At 32.6% G+C, this 19,221-nt stretch overlaps 1 protein-coding gene across 4 annotated transcripts in view; it reads right to left on the bottom strand.

Annotated features, from left to right (window-relative positions):
• Positions 1–19,221, bottom strand: part of PCDH9 (protocadherin 9) — a 953,506-nt gene that overhangs the window by 159,368 nt on the left and 774,917 nt on the right. The gene's annotated exons all lie outside the window — the stretch shown is intronic.

Genomic DNA, 19,221 nt, shown 5'->3' with positions numbered 1-19,221 from the left:
GCACGGTGGCTCATGACTGTAATTCCAACAGTTTGGGGGGCTGAGGTGGGTGGATCACCTGAGGTCAGGAGTTCGAGACAAGTTTGGCCAATAAGGTGAAACCCGCATCTCTACTAAAAAATACAAAAATTAGCCGAGCATGGTGGCATACATCTGTAATCCCAGATACTCAGGAGGCTGAGGCAGGAGAATTGTTTGAACTCGGGAGGCAGAGGTTTCTGTAAGCCAAGATCATGCCACTGCACTCCAGCCTGAGTGACAGAGGGAGACGCTTGCTCAAAAAAAAAGTACGTAGGATATGTATACTTCAATTTAACTCTATTATAATATTACAATGCAATACAATTTTTCTTTTTATTTAATACAAAGTTTTATTTTTATTTAGTGAAAGAGTGTCCTGGCTTCTTTTTGACATCAAAGGTGAACTATTTTATCTGAACAAATTGGGCATTCCTTTGCTGAGTCATACATGTTTAGGCACTAGCAAGGCAAGGAATGCTAAATAACTTTTGATAGCTAAATAACTGTTGATGTGCATTTGAATCACTAAACAATTCTAGGGAAAATGGTAGAGACTAGTTAATTATTCAGAGAACAATTTCCCTTTTTCTTCTGAGCATACACCAAAGAATATTTCCTGTTCTCCCTTGTCGGTGGATAGCAGGTATGTGGCTGTTACGGCCCTTGTAACACACACATGAGTGTTATTCATCACTGGCAGGCCCAACCCTTAAAAGCCCACATAACACTCCTTATCTCTTTCTCCTAGTCTGAAAATTCAAACATTGAGGGAGGTGGTCTAAAACATAGAAAATGATGCTGCAGCCAAGACTCTGTCCTTTGACCCATTCTGGACAATGATACAAAAAGGAATAAATGGTATTGTGTTTAGCCACTGAGATGTAGGGTTGTTATAGGAGCAAGCCTATCTTAATACTGCACTGAAGCCAACTCAGTAAGCAGCGGTAGCTATAGGCAGTCAAAGAGGATGGGAAATGATAGGAGTTCTTCCCAATGCTGAAACTTTTGTTCCAAAATAGGTTTAAAGTAAGGGCAGTCTGAGCTTAGTCAAATTTAAGTATGTCTGATGGAATTCCAAGATACTGAAAAAACATATTTACATAGAAAATTATGTACAAAAATTGTGACTCAGAATGAGATGAAATGACTGTTTCCTCCTGGATTTTAAGTACGTAGCTTCCCTTCATCTTTGTTAACACTCCTATTGCCTGTTTCTGACCTAATCTTGTGTTTTCAAATCAAGAAATGCCTCAATTCACTCCTTTTAATTTGGCTGAGTTTTATCTGAGATGGCCACTTGTATCTGTGTGAACTTCAGAAGAACATTTAATGTATTTTGGCATTTGTTATCTCATCTACAAAATACAGTGAACAAGACAATGGTATTTTTTTAGCGGGTTAAAAACATGAAGTACATCATGAAGACTTTAACGGTTAATAATACTGTATTGTGTACTGGAAATTTTCTAAGAGTAGATTTCAGATATTCTCTCCACAGAAATAAAATAGGTTACTATTCAAGATGATGGATATGTTAATTGGCTTAACTGTATTAATCAATTCATTCTGTATACATATATCAATATGTCATATACACAAATGCATACAAATAAACAAATAAATGCTTGTAAATTTTGCTGCTTGTTGTGTGGTAAGCATCCAATAAATGGTATCTGCCACAGTTTGTTTTGTTAGTGTTTTTATTATTGACAGATCCTAGTTAGGTTTCATCCTTTCAAATAGCTTATTGTTTGGGCCATTGTTTCATATAATTATTTATGGTGTTAGGCTTCAGGGTATGCATAAATTATACAGAATGTTGTACATACATCCTTTTTAATTTCTCACCACTGACTCGAGTTTTCCATGGTTTCCATGAAGTTCAAATTGGTTTTGTGTTCTAAACTAGCTGCCACAGCACCATTCTGTTAGAGGAATTAATAAAGGGTTACAAATTTGACATCCAATTGCACAATTCATTTTAGATTGCAGGTAAGTAAATGGGAATCCATACTGTGCCCTTAATTTCTCAAGTGCACCTTTGTTGAACAACTCAAAGTTCACCTTGAACTAACCATGCATCACACAAAGTAAAATGACAGGTCATATCAAGAGTAAAAACAATAAAGATCCTTAAACGTGACATAATCAATCAGTGGTTTTTTATAGTAAACAAAGATGAAAACTAATTTCTGTCTACATAATGAGAACTCTTTCATCAAACTGTTGGTGTAAGCATGTGCTTTCATATGCCAATGTAGCAACAATTCTGCAGAAACATTTTGCACTTTTATCATAAAGGAGTGTCTCAGATAATTTTCCTTACACACTTAACTTTTTGATCCATGCAGGCCAGTTTTGAAATCACTGCTACATTTGTTTATAAGAGAAAATTCCTGAGTCATTGCAAAAAAAAATTAGGCGATTGCTTAATTGATTATTCATTTCCTGTGCTTGATGTTTGGAAATGTCTTTTAGATTTTTGGCTGGATACTTCAAGTGTGTAAAAAAATCTGTAATGACTATTATATTTATAAATACTCTACTAATAACAAAATGTTGAAACTATGTTAATTTTATAAGTATAATTTTTATGATCTGCAATATGATTTATAAAAAGTAGGTATCATTAACTCTAATCTGTAGATGATGAGAAAATAAGTTCAGAAACGTGTGAAGTCTAAAGGCAAATAGCTAATGAATAGAAGGAGTTGGGACTCAGACAGGATCTTCTACAACCTGAGTCATAAACCCTGTTGCATTTTTTCTTTCTTTAATGCAACTCTTCAATAAATATTTCCAACAGAACAGCATTTTTATTTTTTTACTCTAAGGAACACTCATATTCTTATTCTTATTTTCCATCTTTATTCTTCTAGTTTTTCTCCTTGCCAGCATGACTTTCTAATGCATCCAACATAGAGGCTGTACCTGTCTTGTTTTCAAAATATGGCTTCATGGAAACACACAGATTGTGCATTGCATATATCAGCTACACAGCCACAAGATCAACCACAAGCATAATTAACTGTAAAGTGACTCAACTTCATTCACCATGATCGTTCTGTCTTTATTGAATTTTAATGTCTTTTATTTTAATCAAACAATATCCCTTCACAGAATATACACTAAGAAATGAGTTTTCCTAAATGAAATTGCTTTTTTATTGCCATTCTACCACACACTCCATTTACATCTCTAGAACATTAAAATCATTCTTTGGATGTTGCTTCACCAGCAAGTGAAGTGTGTCATCTGTAAGAGCTCTGGTGGATGAAACACTTTCTCTCCAGGCATGGGCCGAGAAGTTGCATTAACAAGTCTGAATATCACCAGTGTTTCCAAAAATTACCCACCAAGGCTATAGACAAATTTTGTATCCTCAAAGCAATGAAAATTTAAGAGATCTATCCTTGGTTTCAATTTGTAATTTTTCTATGTCTTGAAGGAGGGAAGAAAAAACATTAGAAAACCACCTGAAAATATATGAAAACAATTTTTTATTTTTAGAATGTGTGTGCAAAGCAAGATAAGTATGAAAAAAAATCTGTTTATTCTAACAGAATTGATTGGTCTTAAATAATTGTAAAAGGTATCAAACAATATATGCATGAAGTGTTTTAGCTTCAGTGGTTTATTTTGAAATTCCTAAATTAAAAAACACAGTTTCCAAAGCTAATGAGTTATCTTTACAATAAAAACATTTAGGACAAAAACTATCATTAAGCTGGTATTTTTGTATTTACATTTTATTACTTTGTATTATGATTAAATTTATTACAGCTTTTATTTTAATAATTTAAGGAAGGAAATGGATGATTATTGGTTAATAAAGAAAAACTAAGATGTTTTAAAAACAATAAAAATTGTGCATTTTTATGACTTCTTAGTAAATTTCTTCACTACTATACAGTTTCTGGGTTTCTACATTATAAATCTTAAAACCATTTCTTTATATGTGCTAAGATTACATCCAGCTTCCAAGTTACGTCTGCAAATAGCAAATTGGAATTCCATTACTCCAGAGGAATAATCTATTTGGGTTTTTAATCTGAACTGAATGACTTTTGGAAAACTATATCTGGTTGTATCCACATCATAAGTTTACAGGTAATATTTCCAACTACTTAAGGGGATGGGGAGGCTTCTATCTCTTACTTTTACAAGAGTTCTTGTCCAGTGCGCACAGCATGGCTGTATAAAAACTGGCTGCCACATACATCAATTGGCTTTCTATCTCTGGTGAATATCTGACAAAGGAGGCATGAAAATAAATAAATAAAAGTTTAGAGATCACTGTAAAAGTCCCTGGAGAATATTCAAAACATAGATGTGCTCATAAGGAAGAATGAGAGAACAGGGATGGAATCACATACTCTGATCTTTCAAAGAGAAAATGCACATTACCCCCCCCCCCCCATATAAAACCACAGAGGTTTCTAAACAAAGGTTATGGCTACGTGAGGCCTTTAGTTACTCAGTTGGAGAAATGTGCAAAAATGATTTCTTCCTCTCCTCATCAAGTCATGGAGTAGCATTCTTTTCATAGAAAAATGATACAATGGAATAAATCTATGATGATAAAAAAACTCTTTTCCAAAGAATGAGATTGTTGAGATTTTATATATATATAATATTTTAAGTATTCAAGTAACTAAGTATTAGATCTCAAAGTAGGAACTAATAGTTGTCTAAAATAATAAGTTCACCTCCAGTTTGTTGTTTTTTTAGTCTTATCTAAATTACTTTGGTGTGAACTTTAGAGAAAATATTGCTGGGACAGAATATGAATTTAGTGATGAATGACGAATTTGGTTATGAAACTATTTGGACTCTCCTCACATAGTGCCATTTACTTGCGCATCATAATATTTTTCCAGGTTTTTGAGATTTAGTCATTGACAAAGAAAATACTTATTAAACATCTAATTTACCTTCATGATTAACTTTTAAGTTAGCAAAATGTGTAAATGGTAGTTCCCAATTCCAGGCATATCTCTACATGATATTTCCCTTTTCGGTTTACACAGCTGCGGAAACTAACACTTTTCATCAGGGCAAGCCAAAAATACATGGCACAAATGCCAGTTGAAGCCTGGACCCTCTGTGAATGCCAAAACAAGAGCAAAGCAAGCGGCTAACTGCCCACATCAGAAAACTAAAACAGACAGAAAATATATTAAGTAACATGAAATGTCAGGAAATATTGACTTGGTTTTTGTATTATCTCTCATAAAAGAATCAGATTTAAGACATAGCCAGAAACTCAACAAACACTTTAGAACAAATTTTCATTCATCTCTGGGACAACAAGCTGAAAAATGTTTAGTTAGTATTGATGATGGGCTTTATATATGTGCTGCTGAAGAGAGCAAAATGATGGATTTTAATGATCAAAAATGGTATAGCATTTTAAATTCTGACAATTTTTGGAACTGTGTAACAACGTTTGAGATTTTATGCTTTCATTGTTCTGAATAAATTATTTCTATATTACTGTTAATCTTGTGTGATTTTCTACATATTATATACCAATCAACTAGCATCATAAATGAATTTTAAAATGTTCATAATTAATAGTGACAACATTCTAATAAAACTAACAATGCTGCTTTTCATGTATTTTTTTCAAATCTTGAAATGTAAGCTGAAACTCTGGGAAACATGATTTTGTCACAATTTTACATGAAATGACTACGTGAAGAGTTTTTAAATTAAGAGCTTGTCTTCAGTTCTTGGTAATATTTATGTTATTTGATTTATTATTTTGGAATTTTACACAATAGCTTGAGTAAATATGTAGATATAGATAACTAAATTGAAAAATCCTTAAAGAATGCTATGCTTTTCATCACAGATAGTTGGTCATTACCCTCCATATGTTACAGTTATACATATGCAAATCAGAAAAATAATCGTTCAGTATTATTATCTGATTTTTTGGAAATTACCATGAGTGATGTTTAACAAATATCAAATTTCTTGTACATTCTTTCTTCCCTGTTTAAATTCTAATTTGAGAAAGCGATGACTTGGTTAAGTCAGCTTCAAAATTATTTTCCCCCTCTACAAATTCACCTGTTTATCTCTAATCCCTGGCTAGTTCAAGACTGATCCTATAATCTGTTAATATCTGATTTACTGAGAGCCAGTTGTGCCCCACAGAGACGAAGCCATTCTTACTCTCCAGCACATTAAGAATTAATATTTACCCTTACTGGACCTTTAAGCTTCCGCAAGAAACTTTAACAAAAGCTGTGCAAATCCCTACCCAACATATCCTGAGAGGATTAATAATAATTCCTTTTGATCAGAATTACTCTGTTGGCCAGCAATGGTTTCCATGGTAATCATGTGGTAGACAGGGCTGAGACTGATTTTATCAGTTGTAGGACATCATTAGAATTATCCTACATGTCTAATTATAACTTAACAGGACTGACTTTTACATAGTGTAGCTCAGAGGCACAGGAAATGAACTTATACGTTTCAACTGTTAGAAAGCTTCCAAGAGGACAAAAAATTATTTTTCTTTCTCCTAACAAGACTTTTCTTTTTTCCTGCAAAGAGCATTAGAGAGGAGATATTTTAATTTTTTTTGTTTTGTTTTGTTTTTCCGTTTGAGACAGAGTCTCACTCTGTTGCTCTGTTGACTGGGCAGAAGTGCAGTGGCGCAATGTCGGCTCATTGCAACCTCTGCCTCCTAGGTTCAAGCGACTCTCCAGTCTCAGCCTCCGGAGTAGCTGGGACTACAGGCATGTGCCACCACGCCTGGCTAATTTTTGTATTTTTAGTAGAGACGGGGTTTCAGCATGTTGGCCAGGCTGGTCCGGAACCCCTGACTGTCAGGTGATCCGCCTTCCCCGGCCTCCCAAAGTGCTGGGATTACAGGCATGAGCCACCACGCCCGGCCTTAGAAAGTATTTTTATGAGAACTGGAGCCAAGAGCAGTATCAATGAGAATTTCACTGAAAGATTATTGTGCTAACAACAACAACAAATTTGGTTCCTAGACAGCTTAGACTTTAGAAAATATCAGCATATTAGAAAAAATTGTAACACACGATGATAGTGGTGATCTTTTCACTATATATATAAATAAAATCATCATGTAGTACACTTCAAATATATACAATTTTTTTTGCCAATTATATCTCAATGCAGTTGGAAAGAGGAGATAATTTCACTAAAAATAAAAAATCTGAGTATCTTCTTTGTCCTCTTCTGATTTCTATTTTTTTCAAGGAAAAGATTTAGTTCATTGCAGAAAGTTACTTTAAATGCTATACGTATATTTACATATGCACATATACACACCGTTCTATATTTATCTAACTATACAGATAAATTAATATATATATATAGATGTGTATGTATATTTTCCATGTTTATTTCAAAGGCTTGGTAAGCCTTTCAATGCCAATTTCTAAGCATGAGCTTCCACAAAATGGAACATCATAACTCAGATATTACATAATCTGGAAATTTCCTGCAAACTTGTCTTTCAAAGTATTTAAAAATAAAGCATTTCTCCAACAGTGCAAAAGTGAAAGAATTAGAACATTCAAAACTAACAGCTATTAAAAGAGAAATAATCAGTGTTTATATGTGATGTGTGTATGTATGTGTTTTTGTGTATGTGCTTCAGGTAAAAACATCTGAACCTTTTAATTTTTGAAACAGAAAGTCCATTAGCAGAATTTTATTCCAGTGTCCAGCTGGTTACCCTAATAAAAAGAGTAACCAGCATTTGCCAAGCTTGCCAGTTCAGCACTTGATCCTTATTTTAAAGGCAAAATCCACACTGAGAAACGTTTTAAAAAATGGAAGACAGCCGGATACTATGATATAAATTAAATACTGTGGATTTGCATGTTTATGCCAACATATAGCAATTCCATTAAAAATAACTATTACTAGAATTTCTGAAAGATGAGTAGGAAAAAGAGGACCCAAGATGAAGTACACCTTGAAGAAACCAGAATTATGAAAAGGCTGAAAGCCATGATTTACAAGGGATATTAAAAGATCCATACTACATATGAAGGAAATGTTACTAGTTCTCTGTGTTGTGGATTAAAACACACTCTCTAGAGTTAAGGTGAGGCAGGTGAATGGAATTTCATTTCAATTCCCTTGGGCAATGATTGGAGATGAAGAAATCATATGTTCATATTATGTGAAAGAATGTTTATATTGTCTATCACATTCAAAAAATCTTAAAGTTGTAGCATTGATGAAATGTTAGAAGCATTTTATCTAATGAAGCTGTAGACTGTAAAAAAATAGAATTTATTAACTCTTATTCTAACATCCTGGCATAATTTTTTAAAATAAGCATATAGAATGCACTTATAAATGAATAACACATTCTATAAATAAACCAGTTGTAGAAAACAAGAGCAATAACAGAAATTTTCTAAAAATCTAACTAGGATATGGACTTTAAAATGATAACTTTAACATTTCCTTTCTAAGCCATTTAGCTTGTTCATAAGTTTAGGAGTATAATCATACAACTAATTAATAAACATTGTTTTCTTAACTGTCTGGAAGAAAGTGTTTTTTAAACAAAAATTAGGAATCCAAAATTCATACTTATCTATTTATAGTCAGAAAAATTTAGTAAATTTTTATGAAGTGTTATTTTTCTGAGCCCGATAAAGAATATTGAAAAGCTTCTAATGTATTTTTAAGTTGCAAAATATATTTCCTTTATCAATTGAAGCATCCATTTTATGGTATTTTTCAACACAACTCTGCTTGAACATGTGTATTAAGAGTTAACATAACTAATAGCCTCAGAGATTTGAGTCTAATATTAGGCTTATAAATTACACTGTTCATAATATACTGCTAATGATTCAAAAAAATATAACTGGGAATAATTACCACAAATTATGATACTATGTCAAAGGAATCTGCCCATATTAATGCATCTTCTTGCAAGAAATTTACTTGTGTCTCTCTGTTTTAAAATTTTTGCAAAATAAAAATATTAATTTTGCAATATTTTCTACATAATGTTTTAATGTGTGTGTGTGGTTAAATCTATCTGTGACAATTAGGGCTGGGCTCTATTTTAGCAGTCTGTCATTTATTGTAGCTAGCTTTAAATAAAGGTTGCAATATTTAATATAACAAAAACTGAAAGCATGGTTAGCTAGGATAAAGCTAATCTGTTTATTAGAAACACTTGAACAAATAATAATTGAAATAAAGTGAGTGAAAGTTGTCTTGGAATTTGTAAAAGGTGGGTATTCAACGAATTAAGTTTAATGTTGCAAGGTGAAAGTAAAACATAATTAGATTATTGTCTTGAATGTATCTTTGCCAGATTGCAAATTCTACCCAATTTATTTTCAAGTAGTGAAAAAATATAAGTTAATGACATTATAGCTGAGTTGTTTCTATCAGTTTGGAGAACAACAAGAAAAAAAAAATCCTTCCTCTTTCTCATTGTGTGAGCCTCACTGTAGTCATTTATGCCTTAATCATTTAGTTATCACATTGTAATTAGTTCCTAATTGGGTAATATTTGGCTTAATAGGTTCCTTTTTTTTCCCTCTCTTTATCCAATAAAGAAAAAAAAAAAAATTGCAGGTGGGAAATTTAGTTATTGGCTCTTTAGGAAGCAGTTTCTCAGTCCAAAACAGACACAAATTCAAGTCCAAGAAAATGGTGTGCTTGAGATGTGAACATCTCATTGTGTAGTATTTTCTGATGACAGAGTGTTGGAAATTTTGTCTTTTTGATGACTCAGAACCACAGTACTCCACATACATCCCCAGAGAAATAGCCGTTTGCTATGCACAGTGGATGTGTGCGGTAAACTGAGTGAATGACACGTTTTACATTGTAAGGGCCAAGCCCGAATTAGAGTACTGTGTTAATTCTTTTCACTACATAGCAAAAAGACATTGCAACATTTTAAAGAAAAGATTAGTAGAATTTTAGCTAGGTTAATCCTAGGATTAAAGAGACTGGGTTATGAGGACAGGTCAAAATCTTAGTGTAAATGGAAATGTTTGAAATTCTGTATACAGACCTTTCTTTATAACATGTATAAAATCACATGCAGTTTTGATAATACCACATCAAAGAAATTGGGACAGAGACTTAATTGTGGGCTAACAAAGGCAAACTAGACCATATATTAAAAGTACCACATTAATGAAAGGAAAACACTTGGATACAGAGATGGGAGGAAAATTATTTGCTTGTAGCAGAAATAACTAAAACCTTTGCTGCGTACTATTTTTGAATTTCAAATAAGTTTTTTCAGTCATATAATCAAGTTAGTAGATTTGTTTCAGGAAATTAATAAGTTATGCTCCAAGAATGTATTTGAAAGTATAAAATAATTCTAAGCTGAAGAAATGGTGATCATGGAAACTTAGCCACATTTTGGTATTTTTGGTCCTCTTACTAGTCCAATTCCTCCTTAGTTTCAATCAACACTTCAGCCCCCTGTAGAAGTGAGAAGCCTTTAATATAAAGAAATTGAATAGTTTAGACAGTCTTTTTAATGCAGCTCAGCAGGAGACAAGGGGATAAAATCATCTGCTCCTCCTCGTGAGCTTATATAATCTTCTATAAAGCACTGACTGGAACCAAAGAAAGAAAAAAAAATCTGTATCTGAAGGTACTTTTATATTAAATACCCAATTAGCCACTACTATTTGAACATGTAACCAGGGGAAGACCTTCAGAATGTTTCAGAAAAACAGGAAAATTAACGAGAGTGAAATTGAATATCATTTCATGATTAAATTTGCCGTGCAATGATAAGATAAAACTTCAAAGTGATTACTTAGTCTTTTTTTCATTTCTCATTATAACGTCTTCCTGTCTGCCTTCTTTTCTCTTTTTTCTTCTACTATGTTTAGTTAAGAATATGGATGGGTTTTGAGAACAGACCATGATCTGGACTTGATATTTTGTTCTGCCACTCTTAGCTTTAGGACTAGGGGCTTGCCACCCGACTTCCATCATTTTCCACTGTGTTATGGGTGTAATGGAGATATTAACGCTGCTATGCCCACCTTACATGGGTGTTCAGAAAATCCTGTCTCACAAATAAAGTGTAAAGCTGAATAAAAGGTTTTAAAATACATAAAAACATACATAAGATCATGACCTCTCTGACAGAATTTTCCAAATAACTGAAATAGTCAAATCATGCATTTAAATGTATGCATAATGCCTCTCTAAATTTTTATTAAACTTTTATACCCCAATTGTACAGTAGTATAAATAAACTGATTATAATATTCCTTTAAAAAAGATTATATTATGCATCTGTACTAATTTTATTTAAGAGTTAGAAAAAGTTTTTCTATATATACTCAGATTAACTATGTGAGTAACCTTTTAATTTCTAGATCAAAAGACAGATAAATATTTTATCAATTATACTTTATGAGGGTTACCTCATTTACACAATAGACAGGACTGTTGCTTTAGAAAATGCCACTATAAAATATGAAGGGTGCAGAAGAATGCTTCCAATACTTCTATTCATTCATTTCAAAATAGCTTATTTTTTCAAAATATAAAGAAACATTGAAAAAATATAGAGAGCCACACCTTATACTAGAAAAAATCAGTAGCCATCAGTTTATTTTATTTATGATCTTTCAATATTGTACAAAATCTAGAGGGTATGCAATTAGTTAATACCACAATAAACAAATTTATTGCCATTTTGCACCAAAACATATTCAATTTAATAGCATATATTATACCTACGCTATTATACACTATGCTCTAAGATTTAAAGATGATTAGGAGTCTCAGCCATTAAGAACCTTTCATATGGACATGAGAAAGCATTGCCTAATAATGGTAATGAATGATAGGATATTTTCTAGAGAACTATGACTGAAGAACAGTGGAATGTGAAAGCACTTTCCTATTGACTTGAGGGCTCCGCAGAGACTTTGAAAGAAGTTTAAGCACTTAGAATAACATAGAAGGATCTGTACTATTTCAATGCAAAGAGAATGGAGAGCAGTGGGGAGGAAAGAATGAACAAGTGTTTGAACATAGAAGACCATTTGAGTAATACAAGTAGTGACCAATGGCATTTTCAAGTGAAGTTGTGACACTGCCAACGTCATTAAATGGTAATCTATATCTTATGTAGTTTTTATGCCAACATTTCTGTTAGCTTAGGAAAGTAATGGGTATTAAAATTCACTCAAAAAACAATATTTCCAATGCCAGGTCTATGGTGCAAAAAATGAATGAAATGAATTACTTTACAGAATACAACTCAGGAAATATGAATCTAATTTAGACGACTGTCTATTTTACTAACATTTTAGAGAATTACTTTCACAGAATATGTTTTGGTATAGAATTTACCAAATATGATTATTGCAAAATAATAAGTAGGCTCTATTATTTCAAGTTGAAATTTCCAAAGTAGCTGCTATGGGGATATTTTAAAATGAACCTAAACATAAGAACAATTTTGATTAATTTCAATATACCTTTCTCTTCTAAATTATTATTTACTTAATATTTTCAAAGCTACTATGAATTAGTTTAATAAAATAAGTCCTTTCAGTAATTATCACATAGTACATTTTATGTTCAAAACACTAGCACGTCCAAAAATTGTTTACAAATGAGGAATCTAAGGTTCAGAAAGACTAAATCAATTCCCAGAAGTCACAAAGCTACCAAATGAGACGTGCATTACTAAAAACCAAGTGTTTTGCTATCTAGCTATCTGGCATCGAAAAATAAAAAACATAAAGATCTAATGTATACTATTAACATATGGAAAATTAATCTACACTTTTAAATTGGAGATCCTGTGATATTCCTTTTTCACTAGACTGTTTAGCAGCTAAGAATGTGTTTGCACACTATTACTATTAATTCAAAGATAATAATGGCAATAACTATCTTTTTCAATACTTTTGATATGTTAACAATATTTCCTTCAGCATTTTTGCTTGTTTGTTTTTAAATCTGGGCAAATGTCTAGACTATGATAGGGCTCTTAAATTCTGAAATATTCTTTTAAGTCTTGATAATTGTTGTGTCTTCGATAATACTATGAAGTATGTGAACATATCACAGCAATCAATAACAACTTTATCAACTAATATCTGAAAGAAAATTACTTGATAGTATATATAAGAAGACTGCAAAAGAGAAGCATATAGGTAAATACTGAGAGATAAAAATGCTTTTTGAGGAGAGGATGGGACATTTTTTCCATTCTAATAATATAACCTATGACTGGTCTTTGTAAAGAACCTCACTGCTCTTCCATTAGATTATGTAAAGGGCACTGCATATTATGCTCAATAGATCCAGAGCATAGCATAATAAACATCCCCCTCCAAACAAACTCCATTTTGCCAAGTTTTAAACTCTGCCAACATTTTAGCATTTTCCGCATAGTCCAAACTTAAAATTTTGGATGGGTTTCTGACTGTTCCCTCTTCCTCATCCCTATTTATAATATATATGTATTTCTTGAAGATCCTTTCTTTTGAGTGCTTTAGAACTTACCTGAATTGTTACATTCTTACATCACTTCTTTGGTTCATGACCTCATTACTCTATACCCAGATTGCTGAAATAAACTCCTGACCTTTAGTCTTCTCAATCTGCTGAGATTACCAGTTCTATGACATCATTCTCCTGAATTAGAGAATGCAACTACTTTCTCAAAGTAATTGCAAATAAGAGTTTGCAATTACTTTTCCAAAGCTTCTTAAGTCAAGTGCACAATCATACTGGTGGCCCTTGAGAAGCTCTATAGGTTCGTCTTGACTATACAGGCAAATGTATCACTTTACCTAAACATATACTGTTTTCGACAAGACATTACCCTGAGGATTATTATCCCTTTTCATAAATATCCCTTTTCACATGACTTCAGTCAAGATAATCTTTTCAGTTAGAATATGTTCATCCATTCATCCATCCATCCACTCATCCATCCATCCATCCATCCATCCCCACATCCATCCATTCAGCCAGCCAACCACCCTACCAGCCCTCATGTAAGGAAAAGGTGCACAGCACAGGATAAGACATTTAAAATACATTCTAAGATAATTTTCTGTCCTCAGGATGCTCCCAGACAAGTTGCTAGGCAGAAATTATCTAATTATAATAAACGACACTGTACGTTACAGTTAAGACAGGTGTTATGTGAGAATTTGAAAGAGCTTTTAAGTCAGCCTCCAAGGAGTAGGTGACATGTAAGGTAAATCTCAGAATTTCCTTTTCTTTGATCTCTAACTATCTAAAATTCTGCCTTAAAAATCTGACTCCACTCTTTCAAAAATCATCTCAAATCTAACTTCCTACATAAAACCATCCTCAATAAAGTAAGATGACCTAGAGAGCTATTCTTCCTACTAAAGGTCAAATGTATTTTTTCACATAGTGATAGCCTATGTGATATTGTTCCCTAATATTTTCTTTTTGCAGGTCCCCAGCACTATAATCTATCCCCAGGAAATCACTACCTTCTTTAAAGGCAGACTTGTTCTTCTTTGTTCCTCCAAGTGCCTATTATAATGAATAACCTTCAACTGTGCTAGCATAAACACTCTCGAAGTTAATTAAATCAGCTTCTCTTCCCAGCAATCCTTTAACCATTGTGGACATCCATGGGGACACCTATACAAATGTCATTTTGGGGTCTCATGGCAGTGGTATAAGGCCCAAGCTGGACTAATCAAATTCCTTCTAGGATCTGAAATGAGGACATCAGTGGATTCTACATTGGCCAAAGCTGTTTTGCAAAAATTATTATTTAACTATTACCAATGAGATATGCATATGTCATTAACAGTAAACCAAGAATAAAAGTGAGCAAAATAAACATTTTTATTAAAGTTCATTTTCTTATCAATAACCAATATACAAGGAACTCATAAAACTTAAAACACATAGAAGAAAATATGATGTTTGTCTTTGGAATAATTATTTTAAATACATAATCAGTACCCATTTTTACATCTGAATGTATACCTTTGGAACTTAAAAAACTCCCAAGATCTCCTTTTTGTTGTTGTTCTTTCTGATAAGAATTGTCACATAATTTCTTTCCAAACCAAAATATATCCACTATGGGAGGAAAAAAATTAGTCTCCAAATAGGACTTGTTTTTTATTTTTAAAAATGAATTTTCTTTCTAAAACTAATTTGCAGCTTTTGAGTAGTTAGAAAAAAAAAACATTATTGTATAGTCAGATAACATTTATATCTGAGCAAAGAAAATATAATGAGCTACAACGAAGGAGATAAAATAGCAAACTTGAATTTATCCACTGTCACATTTTTAATTAGCACCTATAATGTTTAAGAACATTGACAAGTGTACTGGACACACAAATTGTATGACATTAGAGGAAAGGTCATAGGGATCTTCCTTCTCTGTCTTTCACCTCTCCAACCATATGGAATATGCAAAAGGCAGCAGTGCTGAGGAGAGAACTAGCCTCTCTTTCCTAGCCAATGGTGTCCTTTATAAAAGATATATATGAAAGGCTGTTTTCCTTATTCCTCAAACATTCATTACCTCTTCATGGAGGACTTGAATGGAAGGAGACTCAGACTATCCACTCTCCTGGGAGGAGGGTAATGAAGTAAATGTCAGGGGTTTCTGGCAAGATTTTCTTTCTTTGTGAAAAACATAATCTTCGCAAATCATTTTCTAGAAAATGTAGGGAATGCAATTTTTAAGAGTATAAATTAGTCCTGTAAGCTTCTTAGTTGATACTTTTAAATGTATAGTTGTAAAAAATTACCAAATTTCGAACTTCTGACCTCAAGTGATCCATCCACCTTGGCATCCCAAAGTGCCGGGATTATAGGCGTGAGTCACCACACCTGGCAAAAATTACCAAATTTCTATCTTACTATGGGGGAATCCATTTAAAAAACAGTAAGAATCACTTGCTATTTAGGAAAGCATTTTTTAACAAAACACAATTATTTGAGTTGATTTTCTTTTATTTATTATATCTTTCAGAGATGTTTGCCAGTTTTCTTTTTACATATTTCTGTGGTTATACCAAAAAAAAAAAAAAAAGTCTAGGTAAAATCATCACCTAGCCAATTCAATTGTAAGTTTAATAATTTAATCATAAAACAATATAAACTTTTTTATATTTATTCATTTCAGTTCTCTTAATCTTAGCCTACAGCATCATTCTTGATTTTACACTAATAAATATTGACTATATATTTCTTGTCTTTATATATATATATTTGTTATACATATTAAAACCTAAAAAGTTATAAAAAAAGTAGAATTGTGCTTTTGAATAAATTCTTCTTCTCCTTAATAAAGAATCTTCTAAAGAATTTTAACAATATTCTCATAATAGTTTTTAATCACGTTTTAGAATAAAAATGTGAAGTTCTATTAAAAACAATCTCTGCTGTTCCTATACCAGAATTCAACGACAAAGTATTATGTTTCACTCTTGGCCCAATCCCTCTTGGAACATTTTAGAACCCCAATAAATTTTTTGAGACTGAGAGCATAAAATAATAAATGAATAAAATTCTAGTCAATTCCAGTTGGATAATCCTTCCAAATTGGATATCTCCTTCCATTCTAAATTGCTCAGTGGGTCTATTCATTTTTACCAGTTCTATATTTTTAGAGTAAAACTGAATGTGATGCTGAAAGATGATTTCTATTCATTTATAATATTTAGTTTCTTTTGATATTGTTTTACTATACAGTATCACAAACTTGGAAAGTAATCTTTTTTCTTTTCAACTGTTATTATTCATTGTAAGACAAAACATACAGCCAATATAGTGCCTTATGGTAAATTTTTGTATACTAAAGAATGGAAAGAAAATAAAAAGACTGTGTTCAATATTTCAGTCTAAAGGTAAGAGATTAGCCTTCAACATTAGCCTACAGGCCATGTTGAAACATCAGAAGAATTCTGCACTGGCTATGAAGTTATATAAACAATGTTGCATGAATATACATTAATTTATCTGATCTGAAGGTCCATTGATCTTCCAAAAAGAGTTTAGAACACCTATTTGAAAATATCATCTAGTGTGTCTAAATGAACATATTCCAATATATCTGAATAATCTGAAAATACTAAAAATTAAAGGCTTTTTATCTGATGGTTATGCATTAAAAAACAAAAGTTAATACAATTATCTGGATAATTCAAACCAAAAATTTCAAAATCCACATTCTGCTAATAAAGAACTGGGTAAATTTAGAACTTGAATTGTCTATGGTTTTTCTTTTTTAGAGACAGGGTCTGGGGCCTGGCTGTGTTATCCCAGGATGGAGTGCAGCAGTGCAATCACAGCTCACTATAACCTCAAACTCCAAACCTCAAGGGATCTTTCGGCCTCAGCCTCCTGAGTAGCTAAGCCTACAGAGGTATACCACCACACCCGGCTAATTTTCAAATTTTTTGTAGAGATGGGCTCTCATTATGTCGCCAGGCTGGTATCAAACTTCTGGCCTCAAACAATCCTCCCACTTCAACCCCCAAAGCACAGGGATTACAGGCCTGAGTCACCACACTCAGCCTTCAAATTTTCTTTATGAGTTCCCTCTCTGTTCAATATTACTTTATTAAAACTCTGAATTTCATTTCCCCTATGATAAGACTGTAACATCCCAATTCTTGTGCTTTCTCAACATGCTAAATTGTTCAAAATGTCATAGCCTATTCAGTTTGATTTTTTCCCCTTTTTTTTTCTTCCAAGTATCATAGAATAATTCTTTCTTGTTTAGTTTGAATACTAGATTTGGAAATAATCTTTCATTTTTCTGTGGAGTACGGTAATCAGACCAAAAAAAAAAAAGAATAATGTAACAAACACATGTGTACTGCCATAGGCTTTGTTAAACTTTACCATTTTGCTGTATTTTATTGAGATATTATTTAAGGATATAAAACATAATAACTGTGTACCCGTTCCTAATCATGTTCTTATGCAAGTGCCCAAAAGTAATCACTATACTGAATTTAGTAAATATTATGCCTCCATGCTTTTAATTTCATATTTTCTAGAGGAAGATGACGTGAATTAAGTCTGCATACTTGTGCCTATAAGGGCGGTATTGCAATCTCAATAGTTTAAATAAAAAGTGGCTCAACATAACTCAGTGATTGCCAACAACAAAAGCAATTATTTTATGTCACCTTAAACTTCATATGAATGACGGCATACTTTATGAATGCATCTACAGCTTTCCTAAAATAAAAAAGCTTATTATTTTGTTATTTATCCTTAATAACATGTGAGGCTTCAATATGTTTATTTTTAACGCTGCATAGAATTTCATTGAACACATCTACCACCAATTGATGAACGAAATAATTCACATTGCTTTTCGAATACAAGTAGATAGAGCATTTCCAGTTTTAAAATAAAGAGCATGTTGATGTTTATAATCAAGGAAACCTACAAATAGAAAGTTTGTTCATCAAAAAAGGAATACCTTCCTTCATATACATAATTTTTAAGAGTATAACAGTTATGCCATTAATCCTCAAATATTGCTGTACATGAAACAGCCTAAGGACTTTTTAAAATCCCAATGCCTAGATCACACCCCATAATAATTAAGTCAGAATGTCTGGAAGTGAGAGCCAGGCATTAGTATTTTTAAAAGATCCCCAGGCGATTGCAAATTGCAGCAAAGTTGGCAACCACTGAGTTATGTTCAGCCATTTTTTATTTAAACCATTGGGATTTCAATACCTCCCTTATAGCTGCAAGCACACTGACTTAACTCACATCATCTTCCTCTGGAAAGTTTTCCTTGAAAAAGTGTTGGTGATTTTTGGGTGGGACATGGGGGCTTAAAATCTAGATACATGTTAATCATAAAACAACCTACTCCAGTCCCTTAAATTGTTTCATTCATCCTGCTCTCAGGTTTGCTGTCTATTGTTTTTAAGTTTTGTGTGCATATATGTTTATACTGCTATCAATCCTATATTTCAAGGTTCCAAAGATGTGGAAACTGGTTGGTTAATTCTCTCTGTACACTCCCTAACAAACTGTTGCATGCAGAGAGACAAGTCCTGCTTTTTTCTCTTGATGATACCTCATGTGAAATAAAAACTTTAACTCCCTAAAATCTGGTCAAAGTCTCTTAAATCATACATAATGCCTGCGCTATTTTACTCCAGACTTTATTTTTAGTGAACCTTGCGT

This window comes from Piliocolobus tephrosceles, chromosome X (genome assembly GCF_002776525.5).
Source record: "Piliocolobus tephrosceles isolate RC106 chromosome X, ASM277652v3, whole genome shotgun sequence".
In the NCBI taxonomy this organism is placed as follows: Eukaryota; Metazoa; Chordata; class Mammalia; order Primates; family Cercopithecidae; genus Piliocolobus; species Piliocolobus tephrosceles.
The sequence above is the reverse complement of the archived record's forward strand: the minus strand, read 5'-3'. Positions and strand labels throughout refer to the sequence as shown.